The sequence below is a fragment of the Anas platyrhynchos genome, chromosome 4 (genome assembly GCF_047663525.1).
Source record: "Anas platyrhynchos isolate ZD024472 breed Pekin duck chromosome 4, IASCAAS_PekinDuck_T2T, whole genome shotgun sequence".
Classification (NCBI taxonomy): domain Eukaryota; kingdom Metazoa; phylum Chordata; class Aves; order Anseriformes; family Anatidae; genus Anas; species Anas platyrhynchos.
In genome coordinates, this window is record NC_092590.1 from 35626959 (window position 1) to 35650212 (window position 23254).

General features: G+C 42.0%; 1 long non-coding RNA gene across 10 annotated transcripts in view; it reads right to left on the bottom strand.

The window, feature by feature from the left end:
- The window catches only part of LOC106015446 (uncharacterized), a 225780-nt gene that overhangs the window by 87538 nt on the left and 114988 nt on the right, over window positions 1-23254 (bottom strand). For 9 of the 10 annotated variants that reach the window (XR_011809065.1, XR_005265396.2, XR_005265395.2 and 6 more), the window contains exon 2: window positions 19099-19186. This is a non-coding gene — a long non-coding RNA (uncharacterized lncRNA). Of the gene's footprint in view, window positions 1-19098; window positions 19187-19347; window positions 19436-23254 lie in introns of those variants that run through there. The other variant, XR_011809064.1, reaches the window with a different exon arrangement.

Sequence of the window (23254 nt, forward strand, 5' to 3'; positions counted from 1 at the left end):
CGCAGCCCCTCTTGAGATGCCAAGGTACACTAAAGCCACGCGCCTGAAGCTGGATGTCAGCTCGCAGTATTAATGAAGCCATTAGGAGTTTTAATTTTAGAGAGTGCTTTAGGGTTTTGGTATCTGGTCAGCTTCTAATCAGGTAAATCTTATGTCAGGAAGAATAAAAAAGATTCTCTCTCCCCGTTCACGTTGTCGGCACACGGTCATGCATGGTAGTTTTATCTTTATTTAAATACTAATAAGACGAGACAGTTCCACATTATGAAAATCTCCTCATACTTCATGCATAGTCAACATTTTTACATATTCATAGCCGACTTGAAGGCAAACAGAAGAACCTGGCTACTGCCACTTTTCACTGAAGAGCCTCGTGAGCGTTTTTCTCCCCTTCCTGCTAAGTTTTTGTCATGGTTTAAAGGACAGAGAGCTAAGGACAGATGAACCACGTGTAACTATTGTGTGTTCCACAAAATTACCACTTAGGCATCAGCAGAAAAGCTGCATGTTGCACTGAAACACCTAATGACATTGCCCATTAATATGCAGCCCTTTGTTCTCCCTCCTCTCCAGTTCTGGCAGCAATTCCCCATGACCACTGCAGAAGGTTTCATCAGGTTACTTATCCTTGAGAAGCACTTTCATTTGCCATAGAAATGACTCGAAGGGTAAGCGAGTTGCTCAGCAGTGGGCTCTTCTCTCTCTCTCTCCCCATCCCTACTCCTTTCATTTAATTTAAGGAAAACAATAAGAGAGACTTTTAGCTCAGCTTCTCCTCTCTTTCAGATACAACGAAAATAAGATAAAAACCCTCTGTCAGGTCTGCCACTAAAATTTCAGTTTATTTATTATGAAATAACATGGTTTTCCCAAGGGAACAAGTTATTCAACTTCTCCTGTCACCATCACGTACTAAAAGGGAGGGAGAATTGCCTACTTTTGATCAATAAATACTTTTGTGCCAACAAACGTGAAAATTTCAGGTATGAATTTTCTTGTATATTATTTTTAAGAGAACAATTTGTAAGTGACCTACTGACTGGCTTGTTTTTCCCCTATAGGAACCTCTGTACACCACTGCCAGTACTGCTAGCAGTATTTCTGGGAGAGACGATAAAGAATCCTGACAAGCATTTGGGCATCTCTTCTTTTTCCTTCTCCTGTCTAAAAAATGTCCTCTTTGCCTTGGCTGTATTCCACATTCTGCTTTTTGTTTCCTTATCTGCCCCCTAGCCTTTATTCTCCTCCCCCACTGCAGCCTGGGGGCCTTCCTCCTTCCCTCCCACCCTCCCTCTCTCCCTCGCTGTGAATGCCATTACCCTAGGGACAGCAGGGAAATTTCCCGATGTAAACAACAACATCAATCCCTTTGCTTCTCCGCTCCTACCTTTTTCTCCTCTGTCTCTGCCCGCTCCCTTTTGTAAGTACTTTTGTATGTTGAGCCACATGCAGAGACTGAGGGTGGAAGACATGAAGCCAGAAGCAAACAAAACCTTCGCTTGCTTTAGCTTAGTCACTAATAGCTCCATTAGCTTATTGAACTCCAGGATATATCATGCCGCAGTTCATGATTCAGGGTCTCCCAATTGCTCCTGCATTGTTTATATCCTGAGTCAGAGCCTTTCAGATAATTTAGGCTTAATCATTCTTCCGCAATACCAGTCTTACGGGGGCTATTTAATCAAATCTATCAGTCATGCTACAAGACATCTTGAGATTTCAGAGGAATCACCAGACACTGACTTAGCATTTATTTACTCATGGGAGTAACATTTCCATTTGTGCTTCAGCCTGTGAGAATGCCAAACAATACAGAAGCTGAGTGACCCGAGGTATCTCTATCTGTTTTGCTGATTTGGGAACAGGGAGCTCAACTGGATGGCAGAAAAATGGGAATGAGGAAAGAATCCTGACCTCCAGCAGCTGCCGTGAACCAGCCGCGATCAGCTGGTGTGCACGATTTGTTTGGCTTTCTTCTGTGACTGGACTACTGCAGACAGAAAAACAGGCAAATACGAGTTGTTAAACCTGTAAACGACTGTAGAAAATACGTACTCCCATTTGCCACTACAGCACCTGTCATCTGAATGCTTCTGAGATGTATTTATTGCACTCCTCCCTCCTCTCCTAATTGGGGTGAGAGGAGAGGTCACCCCTGGGCAGGAGACAAGTCAGCACCGCCACGTGATCCGTGCAACACCGCAACTCCAGGAGCAAAGACTGCAAACTGAAACAGCCTGATCTCGAGCTCAAGCCTGATCCACAAGCCTACCTTTTGCCACTTCCATGTTGCAAGGGAAGACATCGAAATAAAATAGCTGGGGAAAAGTCTAAGAGCATATGTTGTGGGTAAAAAACGTACCCTTTATTTCAGATTTCTTTGTAAAGACTGAAGAATAGTGAAGAACAGCGAAGAGTTTCCAACCACTTCGTACAAGGGGGGCGTTGTTTTGTTTTGTTTTAAATCCACACACAGAGTCACTCTACTTTTGTTTTGTTGTAGGAAAGATTGCATTTAAGCACCGGTTGGCTAGGAAACCAGCCTCTCGTGTGTCGTCTGCCAGTTCTGACACACATTCAGCACAGACATCCATGTAGCCTCTACAGCCTGAAAGAATTAATTGCAAGAAAATCTAATTTCCATTGTTGATATTTATGGAAATGTTACTTATGCATTTTTGATCTGCTTCTGATTGGATGGAAGCACACCACATATGACCTGGCTATAACCTCGCTGCTCCTGGCGATACTAGCAAGTACATTTAATTTGGATGAGAAATGGTAATATCCCAAAGCTAAATGACATCACTGACTCCAACACTTTTAAAAGGTTGGTCATATCCTTCTCCTCCAATGTCACCTGGCTGGCAACTTCCAGAGAAATCATATTTAGCAAACAACATTATTTTTCATCCTTTTTTTTTTTTTTTTTTTTGAACATCGTTCCTGTGAAAGAAACTTTCTCAGGCTTTATGGAACAAAATGTTTGCTTTTAGATCACGTGCAATCTACAGATGGCTAAGGAACTTTATTCATTTGTAGCTGCAGATGTTTGTAAAGCACAGACTACTATTAATCTTCAGGTTATGGATGGGGATCCCAGCCCAAGAAAGGACTGTTTCACAAGGTGCTTGCAGGAAGACAAGGAGCAGAACCAACATCTGAGAGGTAACAGCTCTGCATCTGCATCACACAGTCACCCTTCCCCAAAACTGTTTGGGGAACTCCCTGCTCCGGATTCACAGTGCTATTGAGCAGGTGGCACAGTTCACTCATTACCTTTTCCTCTAGGATACAACTCCCCCTGGGCTTACCAGAGGATGCTGGGGGCAGGCGAATGTTTCCTGCCTAACGCTGCTCCCTGGTCTGTAGGCTTGTCATCAGCTGTCTGTCCAGAGACCTTCCCTGGCACCCTCTGAATTACAAGTGCCACGTTCAGCTGGTTTGCTGTCAGACCCTGCCTGACAGACATACAAAGCCGAATCATCTCCTTCCTCTCCCCAGTGCCTTACTCCCGCACTAAGCCTCAGGCCTGCTGGTCGGCTGGAGAGGGCTCTGAGGCCTGGGGTACCAGCCTGCAGTCTGTCAGAGATAGGAATTGACAACTCCTCATAAAGATGAGGGACTAAAGCATGCTGATGGCACAACTCTGTTTCTCAATATTTGTTCCTTTTCACCTAAGGCTTATCTGTCTGGAGGCTGTCAGGTTACAGCTGCAGTTCAAAAGCTGCTGCATTTTTCAAGCTCTCTTCTTATCCAGTCCCACCTTGACCTGGCCAAGCTGGTTATCCACAAAAGCAGCTGGGAGAAATTCAACAGGTGAAGATGAATCAGAACTTCTATCCCAGGAAAAATTTATTTGGTCTGGGTCTCTGGGCTCCTTTAAAAAGCAGAGGAAACTGCTAGGGAAGGTCTCTAGACTCAGGCTCTCAGTCTACACTGCCTTTTATCACCCACCCCTGGACTAATTGGCCTTATCCTGTTCCACTTGCAGGTAGCTGACATCCACAGACACTAAGTTTTTCAAAAAAACACACCTTCATGTTTTGCTGGCAATCTCCACTGCATTTTTGAAAACCCAACCAAAAAGAAAATGTTTCTGTCTTCAGTGACAGACCCACGAGCGCAGCACTTCCCAAACAGCACCATCAGCACACGCTGGGGTTCACGGTTGTTTTCTGTAGGGTTTGCAATGTTTGCTTTGACCATGTTTTCCTGCTTAAAAACAGCGTGTTTACCATTATTTGAAGGGGTGAAATGAAGTGCTTTTAAAATAATTGGTCTGGGCAGGAAATAAAAATGCCATTTGGGAAACAGACAGGGCACTGCTTGTTTACACAGCAGTTCGGAAACAAGCTTACACATGCTCCCTCACACTATCAGCCTTGACCCACTGCTTGGCGGTGCAGCTGAGCATAAGGAATTGAGCTACCTGAGCAGCATGTTACTAACAAGAAAGCACTTACCAGAGTGCCCACCACTTCTGTTGGCCAACAGGTAGCAACAGCAACTCAGCGGCACTCTCGGTTGCTGCCTTAAGCGCAGTAGAAGAGGCTTAAATTTGTGTGCTTTAATTTCATAAGGTTACAAGGAAGGCTGGAAAGTCCTGAGACTTTTCACTATGAACTGTGAAAGGGAGCGTATCTATTTAGTGATACTTTGTGGAGAGTGTATTTCAAAAAAAATATATATATATAAAAATAAAAAAATTCTTTAGCTGGTCATTGCTCTGAATTCTTAAAATGATACCCGTTCTAAGATCCTAGGTGTTCCTGAAAACCTCTAATCCAGCTTTAGAAGCCTGTAATGGCTTGAAAAATGAGGTTCATAGGTTCATTTGTCACAGTGCCAGAGACAACTGGGCCCATTAAAATCATGCCCATACACGTCAAAGACAAGAATGAGTTGAGTGAGATGCTGAAACATTGCAAAGAAAATGAAAGTGTGCTGTGCTCTGACTACCATTAGGGCAATAAAATGCTCTTTTCAGAAGGCAGTAGCACTAATAGGGGGGAGGCTGTGGACAGGCAGGCTGATCTGCGAAAACTTTACTTAGATAAAGCTGATCCTGTTATGGGCTGCGAAAAAACTAACCCAGCAGCCAGCTCCCAGCTTTTCTCCCTTGTAACCACCAGCAGCTCCTTGCTAGCTTGCTCCACCTGCCTCCTCACTGCTTTGCCTGCCTCCATTATTTCTACCTTCTCTACGAGCTTGCACATCCTGGATGTGAGGAGCCTGTTGCTCGGGGCTCTGCTGAATGTTTCAGCTTTCACACTGGGGAGGAGCTGGTGGACAAGGCACTCTCTCAAGAACCCTTCCAGGCATCTTTGCCCTTATTCTGTTCTCTGATTTACTCACAATGAACTGGATTCGTGATAACTTAAAGACAAAAAGGAAGAGAAAGTTAAAAATCCTTAAAATAAGTGGAGGAAAAAGAAACTAAAAGGAGGGAGTAGAAGAATATCTTTATAAAACAACAATCCAGTGGCTCAAATGTTCATACATGTCTGTTGAAAGTTTGCCTAGAATCCTGAATTTTGGAAGTGCTGAGTACTTTCATCTAAAATTAATTTTTACCTTGGTACTTTCACGTCCCACCACGGAATTAATTGCTCTGAAAAGCAAGCACCATTTTTTGCTTCCAGTGCCTGAAGCGACTGATACGGATGCAGGTGTTCAATTTTAGGCACACAGGCTTGAAAAATACAAGTGATTAGTTCCAGGGTTAGTTCCCAGATAGATTTACCATAGATAGAGAAAAAACACAATCCATCTGCTTTACATTTTACTAGCAAAGTCAACAGGTAAGGGAACAACTTCAGTTTAGTGAACTACCGAAGATCCGGCTGTCTGCAAACAGATCCGACTCTGGAATGTCTCCCAGCGTCATCTTGGCATGAAACCACGCAGATCCACCCTGGTTTTTAGCATTTACATATCGTGGATGGAGCAGCTGAGTACCTCTTCCCTCACACATGTACAGGAGGCTGGGCACAACTAGGAAAAGCTGCGACCGCTGGATTCCCAGTGAGCAAAACCAGTTCCAGCCCCATTCCTTGGTTGCTTACTACTGGGGGAGAGGTTGCAGCTTCCTTGGATCACATGCCAGGTCCACACTACTACAATATTCTCTTAGACCATATCCCAGCCTCAGCTTTAAGAAGTTCTTTCATCCCTTCCTGTTCCAAAAATCTGTCACATGCAGTTCTTCACCCTTCTAGAAACAGACTTCAAACACTTCGAGACACAGTTTAACATGGCAAACTTAACAAGTGTGGTGCGTCTTGCACACTGCAGTGCTACGTTAATAATAAATATTAATTTACATCCCCACAGCAGGGAAAACTCTGACAGATCGAGCAGCCCTGAAGCACTTGAGTGTGAAACCACCTGAACCTCTTCATGACAGTGAGGCTCCCGAGGGACTTGTCCGATTTACAGTGAAGTTAGTGATTTGCAATAGAAAATAACCTTTTCATTCAGATGTAACTTTATGCTCCACTGCAGTGGCTGGCCTATGTGCTCAGCAAATGAAAGGTGGAACCTGGGTGCATTCACCTGTGTCCCACAGGAGAATGCTCTGACTGGAGAAACTCCACTTGTGGAGCTCCTGTCGATGACCAGCGGGTTGCAAAGTACAAGTGGAGGCTCTAGAATGGACTCGCAGACTGACCAGGAAAGCTTATTAGTTTGATTTATGGTGGTATTTTTCAGAAAAAAAAAAACAAAGGACGTGGCAGGAAAATAGAAATGACATGGGGACGAAGCACGTTTAACACTTAGCTTTGAAAGGAACAGGGTTTTAGCCCTCTTGAGGGCACGCTTACATTCTCTGTCCAGTTTAATAAAACTGGTAGCAGAGAACTAATTTCTGCTAGGTAAATAGCACCGGGTACATCAATTTCCTGTCAGCAGCTGCACTTTCAACAGTTTCGGTCTTTCATTCAAATGTGCGAGTGCTTTGCTTAAATTGCACATTTCTCATTTAGTGTACCTTGAAAATATGTACTGTCACTCACTCATAATCTCTGCAAAGAGTTTGGCTGTGCTGTGCTTTGCATAAAACAGCGCTGGAGAGGATCAGTCAAGCAGATAAGAGGAGACATTAGAACACACACAGGTAGAGTTGGGGAGAATTAAAAAAAAAAAAAAAAAGAAAAGAAAAAAAAAAGCCTCTGACTACAATTCTGTGTAGGAAATGAGGCGTCCAAAAGCCTAAGTTCTGAATCAGCTCTCCAAATCTCTCTGATTTTTCTCAAAGGTCAAAGGCTAACTACTTGTGTTAAGAAATAAATTACCACATAGACTCAAGCAGCTTAAAAAGATAAAAAGGTATCTCTTAGAAAAAGCCCAATTTGGAAGTCTTAAACATAGTAATGAATTAATGCAAATCTTCAGAAAATTCTACCTTGCTGGGCAATTCCTCTAAGTAACCTTTCTTTTCGTCTCTGGCTGCTCAGGTACAATGATAGGGAGAAGCTAGGATGTCATTTACTTAACCTAGCTAAGATTTCTCATTTGTAATTCCAGCGGTGCCACTTCTCCTCCTCTCCAGTCTAGGAGCAGTGTGATTTATGTGCATTCCTGCCACCAGGGGCTCTGGGGATTCCAGGCTCCCCGTGTACCTGCTGACATTTTGCAGGCGGCATGCAGCGGAGCCCAGGAACCCAAGAATAGCTAATGAGAAAGAATGGCCCTCAGATCAAACTGAGACTTTTCAAAAATTCCCAGCTAAGTATTTCTGCCACTAGAAAATGCCTGTTTGTTGAAATTTCATCTCTTCAAAGTAGCACTCAGTTTTAGGGGCAAAAAAAAAAAAAAAAAAAAAAAGCCTATTCTACTAACAGCTCTGCTTACATAGTAGGCATTACAAATAAAGTCAGATTTAAAATTTCATTACCATTTCCTTAAAATTTGGTTGATTTCTCCATCATGACACTGTTTCGGGAAAGCATTTAACAAAAAAAAAAATCACAATTCTTTGTTCTCAGTTTTGCTTTGAACCAAGTCTGACTTTAAAGACAAACCTTCCAACAGAGTGGAAATTCCAGTTTTAGCACTTTCAGTACAAAGCTGGTTATTAAAAAAGATGGCTTTTCTGCTCTTGTTCTTTAATGTGCATTATTTGTATGTCTGTTCACATTGTGGATGCACCCCGATGCAAACCTTGGAAGCCAGAGCCTTTTTTCCCCTTGCAGTATTGCTGGCTTATCTGAAGCCATGGCTCATTAAGCACGGGGTTCATGGTGCTGTAAAGGGGAACGGCAGTTAAGAAGTGAACATACAGTTAGACACAACATCACCACCAAAAACAAAACCAGCATAAATCTTCCTTCTTCAAGTGTTTCTCTACATGTACTTTTGTCAAGTGTCTGATTTCAAGCAGTACCCCAGCATTTACAGGAGGACAGAGCTCCTGGGAAAAATTGCCTGAAGACCTGCTCCCATAGCAGCATCACTGGGAAGATTCAGCAGGAGCAGTGTGTGCAGTGGCAGTGTGAGCAGAGCTCACGTGGCAGCTCCAGGCACATTCTGCAAGGATGCCATCAGCGAGGCCTCAGTTCCGGCTGAGTGAGCAGGACACTCCTTCCCAGCTAACTCATAATGCCTGTTCACACAATTGGTCATCCAGGGAGAAACCTCCACGTAGGAACAGATGGTTCCCTAACCAGTTGGCAGCGAGCTCAAAAATACGAATCTTCCTTAAGCAGCTCGCACGGCTAGTACGAACAAGACAAAGCACACCTCGCATGCAAAGCAGCCATAAATGGAGATGTGCAACTCAGAAAACAAATGAAAACACAGGCAGATGAATATCTTCACTCAGAAGAAACTCTTACGCTGTGTTTAGTAAGAATTCACAATGATTTCCAAGGCTGATTTTGTGCTCAAAGAAGGTCTAAGACCTAGGACCTCAATTTCTTTCACTTTCGCAGCTAATAGCTATGTAGAAAGACATTGTCATGGACAAACAAAAGAGGATGATGTTTCTAGAGATTCAAAGGCTGTCCCCACTAAAAATATTAATACCAAGCTCAATTTCAGTGCAGAACCTTATGGGATGAGAGGAAAGGAAATAGCTAACCAGAGCATTCAACAGCTCGTCAGTAGAAGGTGGAAATACATTTTTAAAAAATGTATTCGGTGATGTTGAGCAGAAATAGTTGCCAAATGAGTTACCAAACTAATAGAGAAACCTGTTTTTTTGCAATTCAATTAATAATACAGACTCATCATGGATGAAGAGTGCCATTTTGTAAACCTTCGTTGCTTAGCTGGAGCAGTCTTTCCAGGGGATTTTTAACTGCTGCTAACTACAGAGATGATAAGTCTGAGAAAACCTGATGTATTCTAACCCAGGAGTCAACAAACATCTCTGCAAGGAAATGAAAGGAGTGGAAACTTAAATGATAAAAGCTAGAAATTGTATCTATCCTCTCTGTACAAAGAATCTTATTTTGGAGCATGAAAGATCTCGATGGGAAAGACCACAGGAAAAGGTAAAAATACATAGAGACCTACAAAAGACTGGACTGAACCACTCTGAACAAAGATAATATGCGGGGATGAGTCCGATGACAGACAAATTCTGGCAGCTGTCACAAACCCAGGTGAAGCTCTTGTAATACTTTCATAGCTGGCATCACTGCATACATCTTGCTGCACATAACATGCCAAAAACATAAAGCAAAAAGCTAGACTGTCAAGAAAACATTCCTTTCCTCTACAGTGACACACCACCATTAGCATCAACAGTGCTAGCTTTGAATGATATATTATCTGCTGTTCTATCTACTGAGCAGAGAGAAAAATGGGAGAGAGAAAAGGATGCCTGCAGTTCTGAATCAATCCTATAGTCTGCCCTGGCACACAGAAGGCCAGTCTTTTCAGACATGAAAAATGATTAGGAGTTCTTCAGTCTTAAGTTTTAACCTGAGCATCTGGAACTCCTTTGGGCTGATTGAGAGACTGAGGTGCTCACCCCTTCTGGAGACGGTTGCTTTAGCAAGTGTCTCTTCAGAGTTCAGAACGACTCCATCCAGATCAGGCTGTGTCTCTCTAACTTTTCTGTAGCATGCTGTTGGCAGTAACAAAGGACTGATTCAAAACCTAGGTGCCCTTAGCAGAATTAGAGAACAAAACTAGCTTGAATTCACACCAGAAATCCGAGAGGGAAAAATAAAGTGAAGTCTGCTCTGGGCACTTGCAAAGGCAATTCTCTCACATTACAGCACTAAGCTAGAATGTCAAACATAACTAATTGTTACAGACAACATTTATTTCTCAAACACAGCGCTGCTTAGCAAAACAGAAACAGCAAATCCAGAGTACACAAAGTAAATTGTGTTTTCTTACAGTTCTTAGAACAATGGTCTTTTGATTTATTTTCTCTACCTACCTTTCTAGCAAGTCACTCAGTGGTAAAATATCTGTTTCTATTTCTCACTTATTTCTTTCCTGTGCACCCCAGTCATGGCTCGCAGTCGCCAGTCAGAGAGCTCTCTTGTCCACTGACACCAAGGAGCAGCTTGCTCTTGCTTGTAGGGGAAATATTACCTGCCTCCTTTGACAAAGCCTCTTGCTAGCTTCAGGCCACAAAGCTGTTTCTGCACTCTTTCCTCCAACCATAACACTGCCTTTCATGTCACCCAGTCATGTGGTTGCCCAGCACGGAAGTCCTTTCTGCAGCCCAACTCCTACCATTCTTGAAAAGCCGCTTCCCTCTGCCTTGAAAGATTTCACAGTCAGCTCTAAAAGTATCCTGAGAGAGCCTGATAATCTCTCACCAGAGTCCCAGATGCAGGATGTCAATTCTCACTGAACCATGAAGGCAGCTTAATTGCAATCTAGATTCTGCAAAAATTTGTTTGCATGGAAAAAAAAAAAAGGTACAAAACCAAAACAAACAAACCCCAGCTGAAGTGAAGGACTGCTTTTCATCTAGAATCTATTTCTCACTCAGGATGCAGTATTTGCTGCTTTATTCAGGCACAATGATTAGGAAAAGTGATGCAAACTAGTTTCTTTCTCAAATTACCCATGTAAATTACCCTCTATCTTCAATTTCATCAGTGGTTATGGTAGAGAAAATCAATTCTGATTCTTAGGTCAAAGGACCACAACTATGCTATGCAATACAAGGGGGACTATACAAGGAAAAGCAAAAATTGCATCTTGGGAATATATAAGCCCTATTGATATTACAACAAGGTTGTAAATGAAACAGCAAGAAAAATATTAATTTGAATGTACGTGAATAAATATTTTGCTTCTCCTTTAGCAAAAGAGCTCAAGGAAAAAAAAAAGGCCCCATAACAGTCAGACATACAGAGACACAGAGTAGTTGCTTGTGTAGCAGGTCACATGCTAGGTTTTTTGGGTTTTAGGCCCCCAGAAAGCCTGCTTTCTCTTTGACAGCCAGGCCATCGTGCATTTCAAATTATTTATGGACAGGCATACAGTCCTGGCAAAATCAATTTAAAAAAAATAAACAAATCCACCAGCGTCTACTACATTCAATCATTTACTCATTAGGGAACACTTCTGGAACACCAAACCTACCCACTAACGTTCCTAGTTTGGCAAAAAAGGCTAGGGGAGAATCCCAGACAAGGGCTCTTTCTCTCATTTCTGTGAGCGAGAGAATGTAACTAGCAACTGTTTTCCAGCAGTTGATCATGAAATGGATCAGATCATGTTTTATTTATTCTCCACAAATGGTGAATCAGAGCAAAGTGTAGTCTTGGGATTAATCAGTGGGCTTTTATCACTGGGGCACCAGTTGGACTTTGGTCCCTCTCCTAGTGCCTACAAATCACTCTGATTAGATGCCTGCCTCAGACATACATCATTTGACTTTGCTGGCCTCAGGCATAATGACTGGAAGACTGTATAAAGTGGATGAGCTTCCACAGAGTGGGTCACTAAGGCTTGATATAAAGGATGAAAATTAGTGTGTCTGAGAGTAGGCTAGTGAATAACACAGTCAGCTCTGTTGCGAAAGTCTCATCTAGAAAAGACGGAGTTGTGGAGCCCTAAAACACTGAGCTGCCTGGATAAAAGTCTGGTACTTTTACAGCTGTGTGCTGGTGGTAGCAGTGGGGTCATACGAGTTGCAGCTTTCCCACCTCCACTTAGTAGAATAAAAGAGTCAAGAGCCAACAAAAACATAATAGAAATGTAATATTGCTTAATTATTTCTAATTGATGCCATGACATCAGCTTTCTTCTATGTTGCAGGCAGGAGCTGCCTGGCCTAATGAATATACTTGGGAGATGTTCAAGCCTAGAAGATGACCCATATGCCAGTGACTTGGTCTTTCTGGAAATGTTGGCAGAGGACAACCTTAACATTTAACAACTCTGAAAATAAGATGTGTATCTTCTGGTCCCCAAATATGCCCAAATTTGGCCCAATTCAAACACACAAATGCCCAAGTTTAGATACGCTGATATACTTAGAATCATAAAATCACAGAATAGGTTGGGTCGGAAGGGACCTTAAAGGTCATCCAGTTCCAACCCCGTGCCATGGGCAGGGACACCTCCCACCAGCCCAGGCTGCCCAAAGCCCCATCCAGCCTGGCCTTGAACACCTCCAGGGATGGGGCATCCACAGCTTCTCTGGGCAGCCTGTGCCAGGGCCTTACCACCCTGAGTGATGAATTTCTTCCAAATATCTCATGTAAATCTAATTTATTTATTTCTTTGTTTTTAGTTTAAAGCCATTACCCATTCTCCTATCACCACACACCCTGACAAAGAGTCTTTCCTGTAGGCCCCCTTTAGGTACTGAAGGGCCACTATAAGGTCTCCCCAGAGCCTTCTCTTCCCCAGCCTGAACATCCTCAGCTCTCTCAGCCTGTCCTGACAGGAGAGGTGCTCCCACCCTCTGATCATCTTCGTGGCCCTCCTCTGGACTCATTCTAATATATCCATGTATTACTTACTAAGGTGTTTGTGTTTTTTTTTTTTTTTTCAGTCCATTTACATTGCACAGCTCCCACCTCTACTGATACCAACACATCAGCTCCAAATCCAAGTTGCTGTACTTTGCAGGTCCCAAATTCAAAAGCTTCCACATGCTACCTGCAGCACACGTTTCCCTGCTGCAGTGCTGTATGGCTCTCCATCCTGACCTGCCATGCAGAATAATGGTTTGCTGCTGCTTCTGTCAGGGAAAGCAATACCAGTTGCAGCGTGACAGTAACTGCATCAACACAAAATAACAAAGGCTGCAAACATAGCACCGATGCTTCGGATTCAAACCCTACTTAGGATGCAGCGTGTCATAATGGTTCACTAAAACAGTATTTATTGAATTATTTGGATAGTGCTTCATTTGGTTGGTGTGTGATGCACACATTTGCATAGTCCATTTTTGGCATTTCAGCTTCCCAAACTCCTGACTTTGCTGTATATGTTTTCCCTGCTACACATACAGTTCCTGTATTATCTATGAATTATAAAGGTATTTGGGGCTCAGTCTGGGTATGAGATGTATATAAATGTAAACCATTGTAACTTGGAAAAGCAAGTATTACAGCAAAATTACTTACTGCTTACTACACGAACATGACGGATGTGTTTTCCCTTCCCTTTACACATTATCTATTTGATTCCTTTAGCCTCGTGTCGATATCCATATTCACTGCAGCACCTTCCTTTCCATGAGCAGAAAGTATTTTTCTTCGAAGCTGATGTGAACGCAGCTCAATGTATCATTCAGCAAGCACTCCTGCAGCTCAGTCATCCTACAGGCCATATTAGACATAGGATCCTTGAATCTATAGCTAAAATGAGCCGTACTGCAGAGTGTCTTCTGTAGTTAAGATAAGCAGTAGTTTGCAAAGTATTAGGGGAAAATCCCATACTCTGATCTGAGGTATATTATAATAGGATCTGCTTAATATTCAATAGAGTGCTTTCAAAACGCTTTCATTTTAAATACAGTCAAACGTATTGCAATCACATATTTATCTCTCCGGAGAGCCAGAGAATATTTTCTCCATTGTACTGCAAATGGAAAAGAATACCCTAGCGTATCTGACACATTCCTTCGGAGATTTTCAGTGCTTTAAATCAAAGCGCCAAAACAAGGGTTTATTGTAGCAACCCAGAGGGAAGCATCATCTCCAATATCCTGATTCTTTGCAGCTGCTCATTCAGCACGGATGCAACCTGGTTATTAACAGTAACAAAGCTATCAAATGGGGACTTCCTTTTGGAAGAAAGGCCTTCTATATGTCTGCACTGCATATTCTGTACGTGTAAAAGGTACCCACACAAATGCGAAGGAGTTTATATGCAGATGCATACTCATTCATTGTCATCACTGATACGTACGATGTTTTCGTTATATTAAATAAAACATGTAAGGTGAAAAAGGCCATCAGGTTGAAAAGTCAAGAGTCAGAACAGGTGATAACAGAAGTTTTAATTCAGCTCACTGGACAGAGAGGTTATGATATTGTCCTTAATTATACCCACACACTATTTCCTAGCCAGCCTCCTGCCTCATTCAGCACTCAGGACATACAGAGCTCAGAGAGCACATTATTATAACCTTTTCATCATGCTCTCTCAAATTTTGGCCCTTGGCCTTATTCAGTAATACCCAGCCTTATTTAGGATTTCCTATGCTGACTACAGAGTTACTCTTTGTCTCCTGGTTGTTTCTACAGTGTTGACCCCTGATCATCTCAGCTATCGCAGTCAATTTTGTTCACTGTCCCCATTTTTCAGACAAAGCAACTGAGACAAAGTGGAAAAGAAAAATACAAGATTCCATGGCCTAAACTGAAACACAAGGCTTCGTTTATCAGATTATATAGCATTTTAAAGCACTTTGTATTTCAAAGTGAAGCCCCACTAGACATCAGCTGTGGCTGTGAGAGCTCAGCACATTTACAGCACTAAGCAGTTTTCTACTTTTCGTAGAAAATAAGGCCTACAATAAGTGACTGCTTATCAAAACTTAAGGAACTTCTCTGGGTTATTTTGTGGCAGATGCAGGAACAGACTACAAGGGATAAGAATGGCATCTATTTGCTTTGTCCTTGGCATTATTCTTTTCTCCTAACAATCCCCTCAGCCCTTCACCACACACCTCCTCATTTCTCTAACAATGAACTATACAACTCCCATTTCATGTACTTAATGAGGCTGGAGCCTCTTTGAGGAAAAAGCATGTAATAAAAGAGTGCATTATAGTGTTTATGCACATGAATATCAATTTAAGATTGCAGAGAAAACTTTGACTGCAGTATTTCTTAACTTTTGACTGCCTGATTTTTGCAACATTAGCATTGTTTTAATGGAGGAAATTACAGTTAAAAGTGTCTAGGCTTTTAATACAAATTTTGTTAGGAAGAATGATACGTAACAGTGAGAGCTCTAGATGTATTTTAGTACAAGCTTCTACCACTAGAATTAACGAAGCCACCCTGACAGTGGGCCATTATTCAGCAGGATGACCAAGTAGCAAGGGTGTTTGAAACAGACCTTCAAAGTAGGTTTGACGGTAGTAAAGGATGTTAAAACTAAGAATTCTCTTTGGCATTTTCCAGATGCCTCAAGATTTGGAGGAAATATGCCCTCAAGTATGACTTCCATACCTTTTATGTTTTCTTCCATACCTTTTATGTTTTCTTCACTGATTCCTGGCATGTGGAAGGAACAAACACAGGAGAAATTCTGATCAACCGGTGCACTTGTTGGACTGCATGTATTCAGTCTACTTGGGAGGGCTATGGACATTATGCTACACAATAATCACAGATTTTTGCCAGCAGTACTACTCTATAACAAATTAAACATATCACCTAATCTACAAAAATTAAGAAATCAAATCAAGGAAAGCAGAGGGGTGTGTTTCAATGTATCCCAAACTTTGTTTCTCTGGGATTCCACCGGAGATGACATAAGGCACATTTGCTTTCCATCCAGTGATTCAGTCTGTTTCTGGAGCAGTGCTGCATGTTATACCTTAGAATAGAATCTGGGCAGCAATAATGGAGCACCTTGCAGAAAGAATTAAAATAGTAATAATAAATAATAAAAATAAAGGCTTGTCCCTGCCTCTGATAAAACATCCATATCAGAATCAGTTCAAACCCTTTGCAGTTCACTCACTGCTGTTCATGATAAATTCATCAAGGGTAAAGACATTCTTACTCTCATAAACAAATGACTCTCCAGGTATATATCTAAGCTGAATGAAAAATACGGGTGGTGCCAATAACTTTGGTACTCAGAAAAACATCCTATCAGATTATCACAATTTAACTGAAATCAGAACAGGATATATGATGGGTTGTTAGGACATAATTCAAGTGCTTCTGTTCAGAAATGCACACAGCTTCACATAATGAGACGCATGCATTTTCTAATAAAAGCATACATCTCCCAGAGAAAACAACCCACCTCTACTTCCGTGTACATAAAACATCCATCTTAACAGCTGGAGAATGCTGCCAGGCAGTGATCTGGGCTATAAGGAGCTTATCAGTTACATTCCTTCCCTGCCTCTCCCCTGCAAATACTCTTGGACCCAGTTAAGCAAAAGAAAACAGAGACAGATTGTAAGACAAGCCATGGGGCAGAAAGTTATTCTTGATGTGGAAGTATGCCTTTAACAAATGGAAACTAGTAGTATGATACTGGATACAATTTTATTTTCCTTTCTAAGCTATGGAAACATCCAGAGTAGGATCAAAAATTCACAGGCATGTGATACCAGCCCTCATCCCCATCTGACAGCAATGGGTAAATCAACCATTCCACTCAAAGGCGCTCACAAAGACACGCTGCCATACACCAATATGTTCCTTGAAACCCGTATTCTGCAGATATGTGTGTTTTGGATGGGGCCACAGTCCCGAACTTGGCAGGAAATGTGTGTCCTGCAGAGACAGAATGCAGCCCATCAGTTCTCCCATGGAGGCAAGGGCTCGTTGCTGCCTTAGGGTGTCTTGCTCCTCTGCACGGGGCTGCTGCCTCCCCACACCAGTTTGCCCCAGAGCACCCAGGAGCCCACAGAAGCAGGAAGGACTGCCCCACTTTGAGCAGCTGATCAGTACAGCCAGCAGCTCCTGTGGCTCCTGCAGGCGCTCAAGAGCTGCCTCCTGCCAGGGAACCGTGGTGGAACGAAGCCTTTCAGGATAAAAGAGCGGTGGCCTGGTGCACAGCTTCCCATGCCCCACTTCAAATCCTACTTGCAGCCAAGTTCAGCTGGCCCGGAGTCTCATTCTCTCTCCAGATGGTGATTAGTGCCCACACATTGGTCTCAAGCCATAAGGCAGCATGTTCACAGGAAGGCCTGTAGTGAGATGTTAGCGGTTGAAAAGAAGCAAAGCCAATGATTGCAGAAGGAGCAGACAGCTGAGAGAACAGCGTGAAGCTGTGCTCCATGGCCTGAGCAGTGCTGCCTGTACAATTAAGCAGCTTCCAACAAATCTGACCTCTGTTCAACCGACTGCAGAAAGCAGACAAAAAGGATCCTCCCCAGCAATGACTGCTCTGTTCTGCTACAACAATGCAGAAAGCAGCTCTACCGTAGGGGCTGCTCCACCACTGAAACCTGTTCACCTTTGTACAGCACAGCAGAAGACTTCACAGCAGTTTTGCTCGAAAATCTAACCCAACTGGCAATGTATTTATTAATAGAAGTACCATCCATGGAGAAATATAATGTGTAAAAGGAACTGGCCACAGGCAGGATACTGGACTGGCATGGACTAGGCCAAGGAGTAAGTGAAGGATTATTGCTGCTGCTAAATAGTCCAGGCTGGTATCGCAGGAAAGGCGCTGCTATCACCAATGCAGGTTTCCTGAATTTTGCTTTTAAACACAAAGGTTTGTAAGCACTCTGATCCCACCAAAAGGACTTCACCCATCTTCTACAAATACTTTTTTCACTTCTAAATTCATCAATTCAATTTTTCACATGGAACGCAGTTGACTTGGTGATACTGCTCACAACACTCCATATTAATTCAACTCATTTTAAACTAAATGCATGGCCAAAACCTTCAATTTAACCTATACCTCAGTGGAAGCAGCACTGGGAGAGAAACTAAAGCAGCATGGGATTTTGGCAACTTGCATCATGGAAAAGGTGGCGCATGGCATTTTGGACTTCCCATACCTTCTGAAAGCTTTAAGGGTCCTGGTCATGAATATGAAAATTCTTATGATTAAATTGATAAAAGGAAGTGCAACTTGTAGAGAAGATTATTTCCCATAAAATTAAAAAACAGAATCTAAAATCAGTAAACCCAAGTAAAAATAGTTAACCATATTGTCTTCATACTCAAAGTAGAAAGCTTTGAAATGCTGCTAACTGGTGCTGTTTTCCTTTCTACTCCATTGTCCTCTTAGCTTTTCTTTGATTGGAATTGACTGTCAGTCTGGTTTTATTCAGCCAAACACTGATCTCAAGTGTTATGGGTGACTAGAAGAAACTGTTGTTTGCTTTGGATATAAAACCAAGTTATTGTTTGTCCATTGTTGCTATTTTAGTCCATACTGCATCAAAACTGTCACTCATGGCATGACAAAGAATCAGAAACAACAACAAAAGAAGACGAATAGATGATGGTGGCTGCAAAGGCAGACAACAGGTGAAAACAGAGAAGATAATGGAGCTACGTTACACTACCAGGACACGAAAAAGCCACAAATCATGAAGGTCCACCCAAATATAAAAATTAAAATAAAACAAGAGAGCATGACTAAGGAGAAAAAAGCCTGACTCATCAAAAAGGCACAAAGAATGGCCCAAAAGGAAGTTCAGCAAAACAAAGTGTTTTAATTTCATTATTAAGTTCCTAAATCAGTGGCAATTTGGAGAACTTCGATTATCAGGACATTTTATATATATATATATATATATATATATATATACACACATGATTTGAGACTACAACCTGTCTTGGTTTAAACATTGGGACTGGACTCTCATCTGTGTTCAAACTTTGTTCAGGTCTGACAGGTACACAGGTGAAAAATGAGACTTCCTGATGTCTGTACTTCCTATACCATAACTTTCTATGCCCTTTTCCCAAAAAACAAGACAGAGTTGCTGATAAGCCCTACCTCCCGATGTCAGGTATATCCAAAGTTGTCTGGTGTTCTATTTAAGGACTCCATCAGCAACAGCCCCGCGCTGCCTGCCATCAATCACCTGAAAACAGAATACAAAGCAAGGATGGCTTAGAAATTTTAAGAAGGAAGAGGATGTTTTGCAACCTTTAAAGCATTTTATGCCACCATATAATTTCATATTCTTGCTGTACTTCATATCTAAGAAGAGACAAGCATCTCAAATAAGGTTAATGTATTTACCCTAGGAAGCCCCTAATGGGGCTACACATTGACTGATAAGCACCGAATATACCCATCCGTGTGCAACGCATTCAGTTCAGCATGTGATATATATAGTATGATTCAACAGAAGCTGTGCTCACTCCAGTATCCAGTATCTGTTTCTATGGATTCAGATTTCAGTTTGTGCAGAGTTCAATTCAAAATATCGCTTGTGCTTTTCTGAATAAACAGGTTTGAATTAGGTCCCTAACTCAGCCTTTATAAATTCAGCTATAGCACATAATAGGATTATTTACCACTTTTATAAAGTGACAAGCGTCAGCTACACAAGTATTTGGGGAATTATACAGTTTGAATGCCTTCAGTTAAAAGCCAGCCTCTAGCCTCCATATTTTTGTAAGATCAAAGCTGGTATTCTCCGTTTAGCCCCTATTCAGAAAGAAGATGTCAAATCTCAGCCGGAGTTTTTCTGCACTCAGACTTTAACAGCCGCTGATTATCCCCTATCACAGTTAAACCTGCTGGAAGCTGTTTGCAAAAATTCTTCTGTAGCTTCATTTCTCTGTGCCTTCCCCAAAGCGTCACGCAGGGCGACCAGGTAACCCCCAGCTCAGAAGGGAGCACCAGCCAAATTCCCCCATAGCTTCTGATGCTTGCTGGCCCTGGTGGGAACCCCCACAAATTAACGTAGCGTGACTCTGCACAGCTTTCTTCAGGGATTCTCTGCACGTACAAATCAAAGAGGAGAGGCAGGGAAAGCGTGACCCTATCTTTGTCACTGAACCACCTGGTTTCTACCTGTTTTTCCCCACAGACTCCAGAAACATGTACTGCTGTTGGAGGGACTAACAGAGGAGGTGGACAAAGGCAAAGGCAAAAAGAAAGGTATTTTAATCTCCAAAACCCATGCAGGAGAGGCTCAGCTTTCTTTCTGGGATAAGGGTGAGGACAAGCGGTAGTGGTCACTGTCTGGAGCATGTCAATTTAACTCAGCCAAGTCTCATGTAACCTGGGATGGGAATGAGCCCCGAGGCCACTGAGGCTGGGTTCTCACCATCACAGGCAGTACTACGACAGATGTCACATTCCCAACATCTGTTCCACACAGCACCGCAAATAACCTCTTTCGGTAAAACATGCACACAACAATAACCGGAATGTAAAGTGCCAGAGGAAGAGAGAGGAGATCAAGGTCCCTGAGATGACACTGGATTATTTAGATAACACTTCAAGTGATCCAAAGAGGCTCATGACTCACACCACAAAGCACTGCAAAAATCAAGCCAATCAGCCAAAAACACCTCCAAAACCAGCAGTCCCATTCTCAAAGCAAATTTCCTGCTGAGCCTAAATAAGACAACGACAATCAGTCTAAACAAAAGCAAGATAGAAGTACACCAAGCAGGTACTTGAGGATTTGGTGGCATGGCGAGCACACATAGACCCTGGTTCTAGCTCCTCTCATTGCAGCCAGTCTCACTGATTCACTGGGGAGGAAACAGAAAAAACAACAACAAACAAATCAGCCTCATCAGCCACCAACTGCAACCTTACTGCGCATCACGGGGCAAGAAGGGAAAGGGGCAGGAAAAATCCCTCCTGATGCACAGAAAAAAGTCACAAAGTCCTGGTGCATCAGAGTAATATAGCATAAATCCAAAAAAAAAACAAACCAAAACAAAACAAAAAACACCACCAACAAAACAATTATCCAGACTCCTTTCAAGGAAGATAACCTTTCCCTTGATATGGCCATGGGTGTGTGTGTGTGGAATAACCAGGGACCCATAAGACAGACTAGATGTCTTATGTCGGATACCTTCTCTTCCAGTTCCACACCTACATTTCCGTAAGATGATCAAAGCACATTTAAAACACTTGCCTTCCCTGGACTATTCAGAAGGCCGCTCTCAATTGGCTCCAAGCCATGTTTTTTCCAATAGTTTTCTGGATTTTGTCCCAAATCATTACAATTATAATCATTTTAGATGTTTGTTTTGCTAATAAATATTTTACCAGTTTTAAGTGCCTTGGAACTTGAAATCTGTCTCAATTCCATTTGCAAAAGCTCAGGGAAGCAATAAAATGGACTAGCGCAACTTAGACGAAATTAATTCCATCTTGGGACTCTGGTAGCAAAACAAACCAAAGACTGCTGAATCTTCAGATGAAACTCTGTCATTACAGCTCCCTACAGCTCATATATTATTCCCCGTTAAAAAAAAAAAAAAAAAAAAAAAAGAGTTCCTGAAAATTCCTTATGTCCTTGCAGACAGAACAAAAAGTATTGATGTCACAGCACATAGCCACATTAGCCCGGAATATAGCATATTGATTTTAATTTCTTGAAATATGTAAAGTAAACGGATTTGTCTAACCATACATCACAGATATGTGGTATACACAACTGTACGAATTAATGAAAAATCAGCTACGGTTGGGTTTGTGTGCAGTAGTGACAAATGCCAAAATAATGATACTCCTGACTTCATGGGTTGCATTAGGCGGATATATAAATATCTGTTTTGGTGTAATTTAACATATAGCATCAAAATAGGTCAAAATTAATCAATATTAATGCTGCTGTTGAAAAGAGAAGCCTTTAGCTGCCCTGCCTGCATGTTCCCACTGTCTCCCTACCACTGGCAACAGCACGGTTACTTGGGCATCTGGATCGGAGAACTGAACTGGCTGAAAACCAGCTGAGAAGGGTGAAAAAATCCAAACCCATCCCATAGCAGAGCAATTAGTCTTTGATGAAACAAGAGTATGCAACATGTTTGAGGAAACTTGTACCAGGACAAAACCAGCTGTATTAAGACCAGGCTTCAGGACCAATGAACCATTTGCACCTAGAAGAGAGACCTGAGAGTCTCACAACTGCATGAAGGACCAGACACAGGCATTCAGAGGATGGGCTGTCCCATCCTCCCCCACAAGCCTTTCGCATTTCACCATTAAAACCTGCCCTGATTTTTAAATGACAGGACTCTTACATGTCAGATTACAGACGTGTACTTACAAGGGGTGCTCTGACCATATTCACTGCTGCAATACTGGGCTACCTTGCTCACTGTGAAGGTCACTCTGGGCATGATGGTAGTTGCAGCATCCGCAAACAAACTGAAAGAATTTTACAGTATTGTGGCCAAAGAAGCTTTTATAAACAGTTTGCCTTTACCTACAGTTGGGAAACATTTCTCTAGTTGTGATTACTGCCCATCTACCATGAAGTATTTCATTTCAATTGCTTATCTAACAAGGAGAGCATTTCTCTTCTTCAAAGCAACTGATTCCAGTTACTGCCAAGGTCAAAAATGCAAGATTAAAGGGATCCTGGAGCAATGTGATGGTTTCCATGTCCCACAAACTGATTACCCTTTGTTTACTATCAGATTCCCAGTCTCTGCAAATCAACCCATGAAAACACAGGGTGATCTTTACTGACTTACTTAAATTCCTTTCTTCACTATTATCAAGACCAGCATCTTACCAGGAAAAAAATGCTATTGTGACCACTTGGAATACTAGAAGCTACATTCATCCTCTTATTTTCATCTTATTTCATTCAGATATCATGTAAGACAAGGGGAAAAAAAAAAAAAAAGAAAAAAAAGAAAAAAAAAAAAACACGTTCCTCTAAGAAATCACATCAATTTATCCAAGTTCTTGTAAAAATGGTCTATTTGTGTTTGGCTTAAGTATCTCTTTCTTGCTAAGGGCATGGTAGGTGAGAATACATGCCAGTCAGCGTTGAACAAGTAGGTAATTTAAATGTTAACCATACACGGTAAGATTACAAATGGTCAGTGACCCTGTTCTGGCCAAAATGAAGGAAGATGATAACAATTATACTAGAAGTCAAATTTCTGAACTCCACAACTGTAAAATAATCCCAGCACAGAGAGAAGGTGCAGAGGGAATA